Source organism: Brienomyrus brachyistius, chromosome 25, assembly GCF_023856365.1.
Source record: "Brienomyrus brachyistius isolate T26 chromosome 25, BBRACH_0.4, whole genome shotgun sequence".
NCBI classification, from domain to species: Eukaryota; Metazoa; Chordata; class Actinopteri; order Osteoglossiformes; family Mormyridae; genus Brienomyrus; species Brienomyrus brachyistius.
Genome location: NC_064557.1, coordinates 12,226,836 through 12,245,483, shown reverse-complemented (window position 1 = coordinate 12,245,483; position 18,648 = coordinate 12,226,836).

Below are 18,648 nucleotides of genomic sequence, written 5' to 3'. Positions count from 1 at the left end.
TTCATGCGCTGATTTAGAAATATACACCACATCCCTGACATTTATACACATTCCTGCCGAGACATTTGGAGCTTAACGCTGTCAGTGTTTACATTTTATTGTGATTTTGTTGTTTAGCGTCGTGGGCAAAAAATAGATATTTTGATTCTTATCAGCACAGAAATGTATAATAGACTGGTTAATCCACAATCCTTCAGAGTAAAATACCACTGGTCCAAATTTATGTTAGATCCTTTTTTCCCATGAGGCCATCATGACGTAAAATCGCAGTGAGCACACCCACGTTTCCATGCGTGTACACATACATGCCTTTTTCAGTCCTTCCTTTTGTATCAAGGAAGCCAGTTTATTAAAATCACAAGTGATATATTAACAACCTGTTTTTATAAGGGCGAATATCAGCTTTTCAGGCTAAAACATCCAATGGGCGTAAGTGTAACCTAAAGGGAAATTTCACACAATGCATAAGCAGCCACATCAGTGCAAAGAGAAGCCAGAAGCCAGACCTATTGGGTTTGGGGGGGTGGGAGGGGGAGACACAGGCGTCCATAAAAACGCCATGCAGCCAGACAGGGAGAGCAGGCAGGCCCATGTGCTGCTGGCTAGTTGGAGACAGAGCATTTGAAACATGCAGACCTCAACCTCCAAGAAGGATCAAGCCGCTCTTCTCTCAGGCGAAGGTGTGTCCAAAACTGTATATTGTTCTAAGGCTTCCAGTAAGTCATGACAGACATACTTCTGACATTCCTATAGTAATTCTTTATTTACATATGTCATCACGTGAAAAACAGAGAGTGGCCTGAAATGAATTCTTCTTTTCCTGAGCCTCTCTTAAGTATCTCATTGTCATCTGGCACACAAACATGTGTGTCCATGGGCATGACCTACCCTACACAGGTCTTTGATGGATACGGGCTGTAGGTCTAATTGTTTTAATCTAAAATCCATTCTCACACCTTGCCGATATCCATTGATCCCTTCACATCTGTATTACAGAGGTATTTCTGTATTCAGGGTCCATGGGATACAGTGAGGGAAATAATTTTTTGTATGCTGAATTCTTAAGTTGACCCATTAATAAAGAGATGAGAAGTCTATAACTTCACTGGAAGGTTTTTTTTTAATAGCAAAAGACAGATTATCAACACAACCAGTAAGAAAAAAATCATCATGTGAGTTTAAAACCAATTTGTCATATTTCTAGAGAAATAAGTATTTGATCCCTTGGAACACATGCATTAGTACTTGAAGTAACCATTGTTTGCAAGCCCAGCTGTCAGACCTTTCCTGTAGTTGGTCACTAGGTTTGCATCCAGGTCACCACTCTTTGCAGACCTCCTCCAGATCTCTAAGGTTTTTGGGCTGTCACTTGGATCCATGGCTAGGGCAGTCCATGACCTAAATGTGCTTCTTCTTCAACCACTCCTTTGTTGCCTTGTCCATATATTTAGGGTTGTTGTCTTGCTGGAAGACCCACCCACAATGTATTTTCAGTGTCCTGGCTGAAGGAAGGAGGTTCTCATCAAAGATTTTACGGTACGTGGCCCTGTCCATCTTTCCTTCGATGCGGTGCAGCCGTCCTATTCCCTTGGCAGAAAAACACCCCCAAAGCATAATGCTTCCACCTCTGTGTTTGATGGTAGGGATGGTGTTCCTGGAGTTATAGTCAGCATTCATTTCCCTCCAAACATGACAAGTCAAACAGCTCGATTTTGGTCTCATCTGGCCACATCAGATTCTTCCAAGCCTCATTGGAATTATTCAGGTGTCCACTGGTATACTTCAGAAGGGCCTGAACACAAGCCCTCTTGAGCAGGGGTACTTTGTGAGCACTGCAGGATTTCAAACCGTAATGACACAATGTTACCAATGGTTTTTTTGGTGACTGTGGTTCCTGCTGCTTTGAGATCATTAACAAGCTCCTCCCATGTATTTCTGTGGTTGGACCTCACCATTCTTAAGATCATTGATGCTGTATGAGATGAGATCTTCCTTGGGGCCCCAGACCGAGGGTGATTGACAGTTATTTTGTCTTTCTTAAATTTGAGGATAATTGCTCCAACAGTTGTCACTTTCTCACCAAGCTGCTTGCTGATGGTCATGTAGCCGATTCCACCTTTGTGAAGGTCAACAATCTTGTCTCTGATGTCCTTAGATGTCCTCTTTGGTATTTCCCATGGTGATGAGGTTGAAAATGTAGACAGGTTAGTGACCCAAGTATGCTATTTATTAAAGTAATGCCATTAAATGAGAATGCTGGCTTGGTATCTGTTAATACTTAATTAAGTACTACTTGTGTTGTGTTAGTGCACATGTACTTGACCTAATTTCTTGCTGGCTTGTAGGTGATCAAATAATTATTTCCCTTGATAAATGACAAATTGATCTGTACCTGATACATAATGACTTTTTCTTGTTATTTTGTTGAGTCTATCTTCTGATGTTAAAATAAAAGTACCATTGAAATAATAGACTTCTCATTTCTTTATAAATGGGTGAACTTAGGAATTGCACAGGGGGTCAAATATTTATTCCCCTCACTGTATGTTAGACCATTTCCTCTGAAGACAGAACAGATTTAATGGGAACACAAACATTCTGCCAGTACAACTTGGCAGGGGAATAGTGGTGGTATGTTCCGTCTCACCCATCATGGTCTCTTTGGAGGTCATCTTGATTGGCATGAGGACAATGGCCTGAGGAGTGTGCAACAGTCCAAGCCAACAGTACAGGGCAACAGTCCAGGCAAACAATTGTATGCACAGCTATACAGCATGGCTTCCCAAGAGACTCGAAGAACTGCTGTCCTGATCCAGCATGAAAATAAAGTCTGCCAAGTCCCACAGCCTCTCAATCCACAAGGGTAGCAAAGTGGATGCAGTCTTTTTTCAGGAGAGGGAATCCCAGTGCTCTAAGAACAACCAATTAGAACCCTGGGCAGAGAATATACAGTTGATCTCACAGATAAGCACATGGCAACGACAGTCACAGATGAACGGGAAGAAGGAGCAATATCAGTCACAAAAAATGCCAAAGCCAACAACTACATCCAGAAGCAGCTTGAACTTCCAAGGTGCCTATCTGATCAAATACATGACAAGTAGAAGAAGAAATGCTTCAGCCTTAGAAATGATTTAGCCTTAGAAATGAGAACAAGAATTCATTTCTCCAGGCCAGTGGTGGAACAAGCTGCGTGAAAATACCCTTAGCCATTCTTAGCGAATTAAGCAAAGCCCAGTCAATCACCTGCAATGCGTAACCTTAACGTGGAATTCATGATAGATTAAGTATGCAACCCTTCAAAAAAACTTAAATGTCATGGCATGGGATGAGATCCTTAAAGGTGATATTTTTAATTAGGAGACCTGACATATTATGTAGCTAAAGTTGTGTATAAAAATCAGGACAGGGTGACTAATCCCATTCAAATCTGAAGTAACAGTAATTGCTGAAAGCCTTGCTTACTTGTGATGATTATCCAAGAGGGTTTAGTCACACCAGAGTGATTCTCAACCAGGAATTAGCAGTTTAATTGCAGTATTGATTGTGAGCATGTTGTTAAAAAAGAATAATTGAAGCAAATATGGGATTTCTACGTGATATTGCCTGCAGTAAACCGTGAAGAGGATCGTGACAGGCAGACCCCAAGGTGGCTAGTTTCCCTTTACTCTTCTGGCCTTGGTTGATCCAACTCCTCACACCCAAACTTCTGTGTACTACTTTTCATCATCCACTCGCTGTGTACTACTTTTCACCATCCACTCACGGTGTACTAATTTTTACCATCCACTCACTGTGTAATACTTTTCACCATCCACTCACTGTGTACTAATTTTCACCATCCATTCAGTGTGTACTAATTTTCACCATCCACTCACTGTGTAATACTTTTCACCATCCACTCACTGTGTACTAATTTTCACCATCCACTCACTGTGTACTAATTTTCACCGTCCACTCACTGTGTAATACTTTTCACCATCCACTCACTGTGTACTACTTTTCACCATCCACTCACTGAGTACTACTTTTCACCATCCATTCACTGTGTAATACTTTTCACCATCCACTCACTGTGTACTAATTTTCACCATCCACTCACTGTGTACTACTTTTCACCACCCACTCACTGTATAATACTTTTCACCATCCACTCACTGTGTACTAATTTTCACCATCCACTCACTGTGTACTACTTTTCACCACCCACTCACTGTGTAATACTTTTCACCATCCACTCACTGTGTACTAATTTTCACCATCCACTCACTGTGTACTACTTTTCACCACCCACTCACTGTGTAATACTTTTCACCATCCACTCACTGTGTACTGTGTGTGTTTCCACCATCCACTGCAAGTGAATCACCTACCAAAAGGGATCTCTTAAAGATCACTCACCCATTGAATTTAGTCATTCAGACCCAGACAATGCAGGCTTAGTGAAACAACCCCAGAAATAACAGAGCTAACAATACGAAATGCAATAACTGTTGTTAAGATAAAGCGATGTGTTGTGCTTTCTGTAGAGAACAATACCAAGGAGCGTACGGAAGCAGTCGTGTGCTCTCTGACTTTGTATCTGAAAGGATTTACTTTGCTTTACTGCTGCATTGTAATTACACCGAGTAGGTGTGAATCCTACATACTCAGAATACCAGTTCATACACCATCTAAATACTTTTGCCGATGATTTGTTGATGTTCTAGTTCTGTTTGTTGACTTTGGTAGAGTATGAGTAAAACAAAAAGCAAAACGTACTTCTTGTCAGCCCTGATTGTTGTATGGGAATGTGAGGTACAATGATTTTTGCAAAACATAAAATCATATTCCTCTGCTTTTTCATGCTTACTTTAAATTATAGGGTTTGAAGGGAAGCTGCATTTTTGACTCTCTGGATGATGTCTTCATTTTAATGCAGTTTATGGACCAGTATGAGGTGGAGCTGTTTGAAAGGTAGTGCATACATCCTTCTACTGTGATCTCCAGCTTGATTGTCCCTTATCAACTGAAATTTTTGCAGAATTTTTTTACAGTAATGCACTGGGTGAAAACTTGTGCTATATTAGGGATAAAGTCATACAGCCATTGACCAGTGCTTTGCTCATCATGCAGGAGCACAGGAAACTGGAGAGAGCTTTGGTTTATCTATCCATCTTCTATTCATTTAATCTGGTCTGGGTCAGGGAGGACTGGAGCCTATGGCAGGCAGCACAGGGCTGGGGGACACCCTGCCTGGGATGCCTATTTATCACACTGCACTTTTAAACTGGGGGGAGTTTAGCCCAAATTCATGTCTTTGGGCTGCAGGAGGAGAGCCACATGGCACAGGGAGAGCATACACACTTCACACACAAACACACAGAGCTGCGACAGCATGCACACTACACACACACAGTGCAGGGAGATCATGCACAATGTACACACACAGAGAGAGCTGGGAGAGCATGCACACTGCACACACGCAGTGGAGGGAGATCATGCACACTGTACACACAAACATACAGAGCTGGGACAGCATACACACTACACACACACAGTGCAGGGAGATCATGCACACTGGACACACACACAGAGAGCTGGGAGAGCATGCACACTGCACACATGCAGTGGAGGGAGATCATGCACACTGCACACAAGCACAGAGCGGAGGAAGAATTCTATCCCCAGCCCTGAAGGTGTGAAGCAGCAGTGCTTCCCACCATGAGTAGGTTAGGAAATCTGTGTGGACAATAACGCACTGAGGACATCGCTTACTGCCAAAACAAAGGCATGCACACACACACCTATATAAACAGAGATCTAAGGTCACAAACAGGTGGGTATGTTTCTGGGAACAGGGCCAGTCACCTGATGCACTCCCTCAAAACAGGGCCCACTATGTCTTCATCTAATGGACTTGTAACTAAGGAGGCATTGAAATGAACAAGTCTGACCTGAGTGCGCCTTCCTGGGAGAAGGACACACCTTTTCAAAGATTGTGTGTTTGGGGGTCAAATAGACCCAATCACATCAAGAGGCCAAAAATCCATTTAAAACAAACCAGAGATTCTCCTCAGGCCTGGAAAAGCTGAACAGCTTCTACGCTCAGTCAGATCATTATGGCTTGGACACTGTGGGAGTGGTAGCATCCCCAGCACATAGAGCCGCTCTTCAGGTGTCAGCAATGGTGGAAAGACCATGTCTATAATGTATAAATCCAGCCCAGGATTTTGTTTCAACCAATCAGTTGAATATGTCACAGTCACAGAGTACTCAGCTGGTTGGTTGAAACAAAATCCTGGTCTGCATTTGTAAATTCTGGACCTGAACTTTCCACCTTTGGGAGTCAGTGGCCACTGTGAGTGAAGCCTTTAGATGGGTTATATCTGTCAATGCTGCTGGCCCTGGTGGCTTCCCATCACATGTCTTGAAGGCATGTGTGATGCAGCTGTCACAGGTGCACGTCATCGTCTTCATGCTACGCACTGTGCCGCTGTGCTTTGAGACCACTTTCATGCCTGTGCCAAAAAAACTATTGTTTCATGCCTAAGTGGCAAACGCTCCATCGCTTTAACCTTTGTAGCCACGGAGTGTCTGGAAAAACTGGTCAGGTTGCACATCGCAACACCTCTGCAATCCTGAACCCACTCCAGTTCACATTCCAGTGAAACATATAACATCTTCCTTCCCTGTGCACTGCTGTGGGCCACCTAGGAAAGGGGGACACCAACAATAGGTGCTGTTTGTGAACTACAATTTGGCTTTTAACACAAATGTGTCATCCAATCGGCTGAACATTTGAGCGCAACACCACCAGGACTTGGCTCATTAGAGATGACAAGACTCTCTCCTGGCGTGAGGTGGAAGATCTGACTGCATGATGCTATGAAAACAACCTCTGAACATCTACTAGACAAAGAAGATCATCATTAACTTCAGAAAGATCAAAGGCCTTCCCTCCCCACTATACATTGATGGATCTCCCACTGAAACAGTTGGCAGCTTCAAGTACCTGGACTTGGTCTTTAAACACCAGTCGCATCCTCCAAAAGGCTCCGCAGATTATGTTCTTCCTAAGGAGGCTAAAGAGCTTTGTGGTGGGAACCAAAACCATGGTTAAGTTCTGCTGCTGCACCACTGAGAGCATCACGCCTGGAAGGGGCATTAGCTTCTGCAGTGCCTGTTTCAGATACAATATGTTCACTAAACAGCCTGTCCCTGTGTGCCCCATCGCCATGGCAAAGTGCTGCACTGTTAATGTACTATAGCCTACTGTAGTACTATTGTCAATTGGCACATGGCATATAGCTACCTCATCCCCATATCATATGACTTATTTTTTATTTAGTTAGTATACTTACTATCTTATATTGCACAATTTCTTATATTGGACATTGTATTGCATTGATGTTTGTCCTGCTCCCCATGCACCCTCCATTCCACACACCCCCCGCCCCCCCCCCCCAATCCCCAGAAATGGTGGCACAATCATATAATTGAATTTCCCTAGAATGCATGTCACGGTAAACTTAAAACATGTGCATGTAAGTATGAGGAAGCAGTGAATGAAAAGATCACAAGGTAGACATTGTTGCCTGACTCAATAACTAGCTGAAATATGCTTGATTAAAATGTTATACGTCACTGTGGATGCTGGTTTACTGTAAAACATTCCTTCAGCCGCACTCAGGAAAACAGATGCAAACTCAGTCATTCCAGCAACACTTTACTTGATGGGGCACGGATACTTAGTAATACTGTAACTCAGTTACTGCAGAAGTAGAAATTATGAAAATATAGTTGATACTTGACATAAAAGATGCATCACAATTAATGGTGAACAAACATTATATCTGTATTTCACTTGTGTTACTCATTACTTGCTCCTTCAGTAGTTCCTTCAGTAGTTCACAAAGGTTTCCAGAATTAACAGATAGAATAACAAATAGAGTAACTTCATGAGATAAAAGATGCGTCAAGATTCATTAATGATGAATTAACATGAGATCAGTATGTAACTAGTAATTGTGGTTAATACATAAGTAATAGTACAATACTATATTATTTGTGCCCGGGCAAGTAAAGTGTTACCATAATATCTAATTAAATAATACTACGCGTATCAATTATTTTTCGGTGTAAGACAGGAAAGGAATGTGTTTTTCTTCTTTCAGTTCATTGATTTATTACTTTTACTCCTTAATCACCTGCACAGAGGCAGTTAAACTGGATTTGGGTTGCACGTAAAGAGCAGCTTAATTGAATGAGACGTCACATATATTGCATTTAAAATTCGCAATACCTTTTAGTTATCTCATTATGGCCAAATATATGTAACATTCTAGCAACCATGTAAATTCAACTGTTTAGGTTTATGTTGGGCACTTTCTAGCATTTTAGCATACCTATCAGAATAGCATACCCTCGATTATAGCGCATGCGTAGAACAGAATTTCTGTTCTCAGCTAGTCCATAAATGTAGTATCCCGTTGCAAAAATATTCTAAGGTCAACGATTGCACAGAATATTAGATAGAAAGTATTACTTCTTGTTATTTCATATATTTAGAGTTGTTACCACGCAAATACCATAATTTACACTGTTTCTCCAACTTGACCTGGTACATAAATTAAACTCAACATTTCAATAATATTCTAGCTGTTTTTCTTTTCATGCTTTTATTTTATTTTCTTGAGTTGCTCGCTGTCATAGTTTGTAATCGTTATGTACACATGCTTTAGGAAACTGGTGTGGGAACTGCGGGGTTGGTCTGTGGTGTGCATGTGTATTTGTTTGCCGAGCAGGGATATAAGTAAAGGGGAAAACTGCGAAAAGTCGCTCTCGTGTCCAAGTGTATTTATTCAGGTAAACGGCATAACATTTGGCGTGGAATTGGTGGTTAGATAGTTTTGGAGTATACTTGGCCGTTTTGGGCTACGAGGATTTATCGACCAAGAGGAAATTAGCTATTCTTCTCCACTGTCTGGGCACAGAAGGGCAACGGATTTTTCATACTCTGGGTGCTGCTAATACCTACGAGGAGGCAGTGACACTCTTAACGGCCCACTTCGCCGGCTACCAACGGACTTTACTCCGGTGGTACAAACTCCACAAGCGACTGCAGGGACCCGGTGAGTCAATTCAAAACTACATCACTGGCGCGAAGGATCTCGCGCGTTCATGTGACTATGGGGCTCTGCAGGATCAGATAATTTGTGATCAGTTCATTTATGGGGCGCTGTGTGACAAAACTGGGGGAAAACTCCTGCTTGAAACCGATGATTTGACTTTGGACAGAGCAGTGGGAATAGCGCTACAGGTCGAGGCAGCCATTGATTGTTCCTCTCTGTTGACGAGTATCCAGGCACTGGCAGAGAGGCCCACTCAACAGCACGCGCACACCTTCCACACTCAGGTCAGCCCCTCCTCCACCGACGACTGTCCACATTCGGAAATGGGTGTTTCAGTGCAGCTCGTTCAGAGGCAGGATAATCGGAGCAGTTTGGAGAGCTGTAGTAACTGTGGGACCAGGTCACACCATTCCAAAGCTCCTCATTGCCCTGCTAAAGGCCAACAATGCCGGAATTGTTTTAAGATAAATCACTTTGCCAGGGTGTGTCGTTCCGCCCCAGCTGCTCCGCCATCGCAGATCTGGCACCCGTCTGCTCCAAACGTCCGCACAGAGATTAGAGCGGTGCAGGTGCGCCAGGTTGCTTTTAAAATGTGCACTGTTCAGCTGGGTGGGGTCAGCTTACCCCTGTTACTGCGGGGTACCTATTGTGTCACCGGGTGGGGGGGGGTGCCAAACCTGAGCTCATTTGGATGCTCTATACACCTCTGTAGCCAGCAGTGTCGTTAGAAGAGCTGAAACAGGAATCTGAGCACGACCTGGTCCTGATTACAACAACAACAACAAATTTATTTTTATATAGTGCATTATCACAACATTACATTGTCTCAAAGCGCTTTACCCTTCGCACGTACAAACAGTCTGGTTGGCCAGTGAAGGTGACTACGGAACTCACACCATTTCCTCAGGTACGTGATGGGCTCTCTTGCTAGGGTGGTACATGCGTTTCCAAGGGTACCTGAACCGTCATGCCCGGAAGCCTACGTGCACGTGTGTTAACAATGGCACACAAGCGGCATCTGGGCATCGTCAAACTCAAACAGCTGTGTCAGGACCTTGTGTGGCGGCCGGGCATTGACCGAGACATCGAAACTCTCGTTAAGGACTGTGCACCATGCCTCCTTAGCGGCAAAACTGGGCCTCCGCCGTTAACCCCGCTCTAACCGGTCTCGTGGCCATCTCGACCATGGGAACATCTCCAGCTCGATGTCTGTGGCGAGCTACATGGTCATAACATTCCCTGTCACCAGCGTTTCCTGGTGGTGCTGTATGACCTCCATTCCAAGTGGCCAGAGGTGAATCCAGTGGGGACTGTCACAACACAAGTGATCACAGAGGTTCTGGAGGCATGTTTACACGATGGGGCGTGCCTGAGGCCATCACAAAGGATAATGGGCCCCAGATGGTCACTGCAGGCTTCTCGGGGTTCCTCCAGGACAGGGGCATCAAACATACCCGCACAGCATACTACAAACCCCAAGATAACGGAGGGGTTGAACAGTTCAATCAGAGCATTAAAAATGGTATCCGAGCAAGAGACCTCCTTTCATGTTCGGTAGACGCGCCCACTCCTATTGTGTCACCGGGTGGGGGTGGGGGGTGCCAAACCTGAACGCATTCGGATGCTCTACACACCCCTGCAGTGGTGCAGACACGTTTCAGGGTTGTACGTTTCAGACAGCCCTCAACCAAACCCAGCAAGCATGCCACAACGGGAGCATCTCCAGTATTCCTGGTTTTGGGTCGAGAAACGGAGCTCCCGCTTGTTAAACTGACGGCACAAGGAGCAGCGTTCCCCACTGGGGGCCGTGATCAGTCGCAGATCAAAGCCTCCATCAACACACATCAACAACAGATGAAGCGCGACTTTGATCAGAAACACAGAGTTAAGGGCCCCACCACTGCGGTGGGGGACTGGGTCCGAACCCGCCGGCCCCACCGGTGCAGTAAGATGACATCATACTGGTCTCAGCACTTACAGGTTCAGCGCCAGCGACATTCATGCTCAGGGACGACTCTCAATGGCCCCCTAAAAGGCTGAGGAAAGTGCACTGCCCTGATCACTGTCCCTTTTCGGTTTGGTCCTACCAGCATGGTGATACCACCCCCTGCCAGGGCCTCCACAGTGGCGACCAGCACCTGATCTTTGCCCTGCTCCTGGTCCCCAGCCGGACCCTGTTGCAGGTTCGTTCTCACCAGTTCTGGCAGGGCCACAGTTAGGGGCCGAGGGGGGGTGGCCAGTGCTGACAAGGACTCTTTGTTTTGACGACTTTGAAGCTGAGTTTTCTGTTTAACCTTATGGCTTCTTTTTTTTTTTTTTGGGGGGGGGGGGGGGGGGAATGTTATGTACACATGTTTTCGGAAACTGGGGTTGGAATTGTGGAATTGGTCTGTGATGCGCATGTGTATTTGTTTTGGTGAGCAGAGATATAAGGGTAAAACTGCAAAAAGTCACTCTCGTGTCCAAGTGTATTTATTCGGGTAAACGGCATAACCATAATATCCCAGGTAACACTTGGACGCAAATAGTATACGGGGTTTCCGCGGGTTCTATAAAAAGTCTAAAATCCATTAATCTGAATTCTGTCAATTTATATCCGATGAACACTTCCGTAGGTAGTTTTTTTCAGACGACTTGCTAAAATATATATAAATCATTTTGAATTGTGTTGTTTTTTTCATTACCATTTAGGTTAATTTCTTGTACATTCCCACACATATATTCTCTGCACAACACATATTTTCCGTGAAATGTGTAAATAAGGTAGTCTGAGCCTAGATTTACTTATTAGTAACTACACGAATTTCATTCTGTCAGTGTACATTTTTTTATCGCAACGTGTTACAACCACTGGAAAATAAAGGTACGTTGTTCTGAATACCGATGGCTTCCGTATCAGAATATTATCACAGTTAAAAAGCATATGAATTTTATTCTTATCACATGCATTTTCTTATCAGAATGTGTTACGTCCGTTGACAGCAAATATTTCCTTCATCATTCCCGTCATCATTTTCGTCACTGCTGTCTGATTCAACCACGGGCAGTCTTTCGCGTTTGGTGAGAAATTTAACAAAAGAGAGGAGAAAAGTGAATAACAGCTGGTTACCAAAAGATATCCGGCTTCAACATTATGGAAATATTTTGCATTCCATATAGACTAGTGATATCCTGTCGGTTGGCACAACTCGCCGCAACACCAGCAACTTATCTGGCAGATTGTTTTAGTAGATAATTTCATTTTTCTATAATTTATTTTGGATACATTTCAACGCCTTTTATGTTTTATGAATGTCGCGATATTTATCGCTAAAAGTTAAATATGGCAATGTGGCCAAATTTGGATATCAAAACACCTTTAAATTCAAATTCTCTTTTTTATGTTTATATATGGTCACAAATAACCTTAAATTACACGCTTCATGCCCACACTTTACTACCCTGTATTGTTCTTATGAAACAGACCTAAATTCATTCAGTAAAGCACATTCATACAATAGCTCTACCTAACTTGCTGTAACATAAACTATAAAATAATTGATGCAAACTCTAACTGAACACATCAGTTATGTTTTGTTTAAAAGGCATTATGAATAACAGCATATCGCCCTAAGAGAAAATACCGTCGCGAAACCTGAGAAACAGCTGAGAGCCACGCATAGAGCCAGGTGTTCTGATTCGAAGTCAGAGCCAGATAAGATAGTGTTGCCACAAATAGCTAACAACGATCCTAATATCTCACTTTCAGAGCTTTCAGGCAAGTCGGATATTTCAAGGAAGTTTCTTAGAGTGGAGAGTTACTCTAATAAAATGTACGCTGTATGTAGGATGAGCAAAATATTTATAAAATACCAAAAAAAGAGTTGTGTCCGTGGTCTTATTGTGGTGTTAGGGTTGGTGCAATACCATAGCCTGGTTTATTAGCTAGGTTTGTAATCTTAAAATCTGCCCTCCCGCGGGATCGGGATGGAACTACAGTAGAATAAAAAAAATTTCTGGGATAGGTACAGGAGTGGACTGGGCCGGGACGGGTATTGTCGTGTGGAAGAAGTGAAAATCCACTCCCGTGTCACTTTCTGCACAGAAGCGGCAAGAGCGACACCTCGCTCGCACATTCTTATTAATGTGTTAATCTTATTGTGAAACTGTTTTTCATGGTGAACCTGGCCTTACAAATAACAAAGAGAGCAATTCAATTTATTACTTTAGAACAAATACAGATCTATTGATACCCTATTACATATGTGTAGCAAATGTATATGCATATTTAATAAATTAATTTAATAACTGAAACACTATAAATTAAAAGTATGACTTATCCTAAATAGATATTGAAAGAGGACATCAGGAAGAGAGAGAGAAAACAATATGGTCAATAACAACATTTCGTGTTATTTATGTTAATGTCAGCATTGTGCCCTGGGAATGAGAGCTGACTGGAACATCAAACAGTTCCTGGCCATCCATTCTTATGTAAATGAATGCCTCACTGTTGGCAGTTCCTGCTCAGATGAATATCAGACACCAGTTTCCCCAGTGTGACGAACCTTTTTACGTCACGGGTCTCACCAACATGTTTGCCTGCTTTTCCCAAAAATCTATGTACATGAATCAGCAGCTCACATGTAACAATTGGCCATAAGTAACAATTTAACTTCAGGGGATGAAACTATGGTGAGGAAAAGATGGCCAGGGCAAGTGTTTTCTGCCTCCTTTAATTCACAATCTAGAGGAGTTATTACGCTTATACATAAATCTATACTTTTACAAGTAAGTAACACTATTAAGGACAGACTAGGGAGGTACATAATCATTCAAATTGATATTTTTTCTGTTAGATTGAATTTAGTAAATGTTTACGGACCCAATGTGGATAATCCTAATTTTTATAAAAATCTATTTTTACTATTAGCTGGACTGCCAGGATATTTTGTTATAGGAGGTGATTTCAATTGTGCTTTGTATCCAGAATTAGATAGATTAACTAAATCAGACCTCTCTCATGTACAGACCAGAATAGAGTTAAAATAGTTTATGCAAGATTTCAATTTAATAGATATTTGGAGGAACAGTCACCCGGATAATTTGACTTATTCATGTTATTCTAGTACTCATGAAACATTTTCCTGTATCGATTGCTTTCTTTTATCTACTGATCTCAAAGTTAAGAATTGCTGATATGATAGCATATTAATCTCAGATCATGCAGCAGTTTCATTTATATTAAACTTTCCCAAGACCCCAGGGCCTGATGGCATACCGATAGAGTTATATAAACTTTTCCATCATAAATTAATTGGTCCCCTTTTGGAAATGTACCAGGATTCCTTAGAAAATGGGGCTTTGCCTCCCTCTTTGAATACTGTGATAACAACTCTGCTGTTAAAACCTGGCAAGCCACCTACTGACTGTGGGTCATACAGACCCATTTCTCTCCTGAATAATGATTTAAATATTCTTTGCAAGGTGCTAGCAAAAAGATAAGAAATTCATTTGCCTAAGCTTGTTCATATGGATCAAAATGGCTTTGTCTGGGGGAGGCAAGGTTTACATAACATTCGCAGAGTATTATATGAGAAATCTAATACTTGTGATAATGCATTTCTGTCATTAGATGCTGAAAAAGCGTTTGATAGGATTGAGTGGCAGTACCTGTTTAAAACTATGGAAAGAATGGGGTTTGGGGATACATTTTTGAAATGGGTTCGGATCCTGTATGCTAACCCTTCAGCTGAGATACTAATGAACGGAATAATATCTGCCCCCTTCAGGCTCTGCAGGGGAACACGCCAGGGATGTCCGCTCTCTCCCTTGCTTTTCACCTTAGCGATCGAACCACTGGCTATGGCAATTCGTAAACATATACATATTTCAGGCATTACAATTGGCCCTTCAGAACATCGTATTTCACTATACGCAGATGATATAATTATATTCCTTTCCAATTTAAAACATTCTATCCCAGCATTGCTAAATTTGATTGAAACATTTGGAGAATTCTCAGGGTATAAAATCAATAATTCTAAATCTGTGTTGATGTTCCTACACAAAGCAAGAAAAACAGAACAGACCAATATGCAAAGCATGAGGATGAAGGACGGATGAAACAAAAAACAACAAAAATCTTAGGTATGTTTCATTTGACCTTCACCAAAAGGGGATTTCTCAAGGAAACTGTTGTTTTGCTAAGCTTGGTTTCTTATACCGCTTTGAACATCAGCATGATACATCCGTCACCTGAATGTATCCCAGCAGGCTGACGCCCCCTGGCGAGCGCTGTAGCTAAATGCGCCCTCAAATAAACACACCCACACTATTCAGCACTTTTTATTCAATAAAGTATTGTTTGATTTAATTTAGTTTGGAAGGTAGACACATTCTCACAATTATCCATACTCTAGAAATATTTCCCAGTGTATAAACAAACAAACAAGTAGAAACTTTACACCGGTAATACCCAACTCCAGTACTGGGCTGAAGAATGCCGGGGGCTTCGCGGGTGGGGTTGGTTATTTCACGAAAATAAAATACACATTTTCAAACCGTACCCTCTTTGTTACTACCTCTGACGTTCGTGTGAAACTAAATGGAAACGGTAACATCGTATGCTTTGTCTTGAAAACGTTGCTTTGTATCATTTTGCATCAATGTTTCAAATCAGACTTTTGCTCCAACTGAAACATCATATTTAGTGATGAGAATTACACAGATGCATCTTTAATTCTTTATATGAGACTAGATACAAAATAAAATAGAATAGAATATTGTCCTTGTATACAGTGTACAGTAAACTTTGTTCTGCCACTATATTGACATTTTTGATGAAAAAAATATAAAGTATGTTGTGTTAACATTATACCATAGAAATATAAGGAGCTTTCATGCACTTATTCTGGTGTCCATCCATGGTCCACAGCCACCATGCAGGGTGATGGTGGGTCCGGAGCCTGTCTTGGGAACCTCCAGGACACCCGGGTGGTGTGCTAGTCCAACGCTATGGACAGTTTAGAGGCTGCCAGAGCAAACACACACACAATCAAACCAGTAAGGACACTGGGCTGCCTCACACCTCTGAGGAAAGTAATGCTGTATACCGGATGAACATATGGGGCAGTGTGGGGAATGCCAGCAGGAAACAAACGACCTGAAATGCCCACATCATGTGCAGTGAATGGAGTGCGCTGCCACAGTTATAAGCTTTAAGCTCATCCCTGCTGCAATGTGACAATTCAGTACCCTCTCTAAGCAGGTCTCTGCCTGTAAGTGCAGCTACATTCTGTCACATTGTGGACACATTCCAGCATTCTGATTTGGGCGTGTCATAATGACTCAGCCTAGCAGTAATGTGTGGGGGAGCATGGAGTCTCCTCACGTAGGCAGGACTGGGGGTTTGAATCCTCCCTCTACATGCAGTTGTGCACTCTCCCTGTGATGTGCATGATTTCTTGTGCTAGCAAATTAGCAGCCAGATACTCTTTAATAGGAATAAATTGACAAAAAATACTCTGCTACGCTGGGGGGTGGATGATCCGCAGCACTAGCATACCTGAACACCCAGCGTACATTTTTTTCTGCAGATGTAGGTAGTACACATGGTATGGCAGCTGTAACGCTCAGGACCGCAAAGCTCTGCAGAAGGTGGTGAGATCAGCACGGCGCATCACCAGGACTGAACTGGCAGCCATGCAGGACCTCTACAGACAGCACTGTAGGAGGAAGACGTAGCTGATCCTCTCTGTTCCAAGCCACCCCAGCCACAGATTCGTCACGCTCCTGCCGTCAGGCAGACGGTACAGGAGCATGCAGACCCGCACCGGCAGACGCAGAGACAGTTTCTACCCACAAGCCATCAGGCTTCTGAACTGCTGACATTCTGCACTCACCAATATACACTCACCACAACTGCTGGACTCTTTACAACGTCACTTTAAACAATGTCACTTTAAACAATGCCACTTTAAACAATGCCACTTTAAACAATGCCACTTTAAATTCTTATTGCAGTTTTTTATATCCCACATTCTAAATATCTCACTGCACTATTAATACCTGTATATATTAAATGATCTCTTAATACTTGCAAATACTAACGATTTCAAATAATGTTATTTTCTTATTATTGTACCATTTTTTAATTATTATTTATCTGTATGCTTTTCTATATGTTTATGTAAAGTTGGAGGGAACACGAATCTAAGAATTATAATTGTAATGATGCTACATTGTTATCTTTATATGACAATAAAACTTGAAACTAGTAAACTGTATATAAAAATGAGTTCTGTTTGTTCAGCACATCGACAGCAGGTGGTGCTGCCGCAACAGCTATAATCTCAACAAATCCATTTCACACCCCGCAGATAGGACGTATTAAACCTAATTCCACTATACAAACTTTTTCGGCTCTTATATCTTTAGGAAGCCTGGCTTGCTTCAGATCAGGCCATAGCTTTTTAATGGGATGGAGGTCAGGATTATGATCTGGCCATTGTAAAATATGGAGTTTCTTCTGAGTTGTTTTGCGTGGTTGTCATTTTGTTTAACCTAGCTTCCATTTGAGTTTTAGATAAAGGATAAATGCCCTAACATTCTGCTGTACAATTTCTTGGCAAACTTTATGAATTCCCTGGTTCCTCTATGGCTGTGGTTGACTAGTATGTCTTACGTTCTTCTCCTAATCACTTTTCCTCAGAACTTTACAGAAAACGTCATGACATACGGGAAAGGTGGGAAAGAAAAGTCATAAGGACCTAGGCGAAGACACTGCGATGCTAAGAGAATCCGACAGTACTTACATTTAGCTACGCAGTTATGCGACCCTGTGCGATCTTACCGTGTTGTTTCATGGGGGCTGTATGAACGCGGAGGACACAGTGAAAAATATCACATCACTACCAAGGTTGGAATTGAGATTTTAAAAAGGATATAGGCTACGAGTCACAAAACTGAAATGAAATGATTGTCACATTGAGACTGGGTTCTTAGGGTCACCTTCCTGCCCACACATTTTTATTGACATACATCCCAATTACTGTATGAAAATAATAAATCCTGCAAGCTAGAAATAACATGTTCGGCCTACAAATCCACTACATATCATCATTCTTCAGTTTCAAACATGCTGATTTAAAAGCATCATCTAACTAAAAACATCTCGTACCCCTTTTTTACGAAAGACATGAACTGGTATGATTTGCAGTGATGGTGTGTCGCTTTAAATGCTGCTGCCACGAGGAATTGTGGGATGCCGTTCTCCTTAGAGAATTCAAACAGCTCGTAATTTGGCCGCTGCTTAGATACTTCCAGGCTGCAAGCTACTGCAAAGCTGCCACACATTATTTTCCTGTCTCCACCATGCGTCACAGGTGGGTTGAGGGCTTGGTACTTGTAGTTTTATTTTCCACAAATGTCATACGCTGACCTGCTTTAGCCTTGTGTGACGACATCCACACAAAGACGGCAGGTCCCCTCTGCACCCTGGAGACCTTCCATGAGCATCATTTTATTCAGAATTTTTCTCACGATTGATTCATGA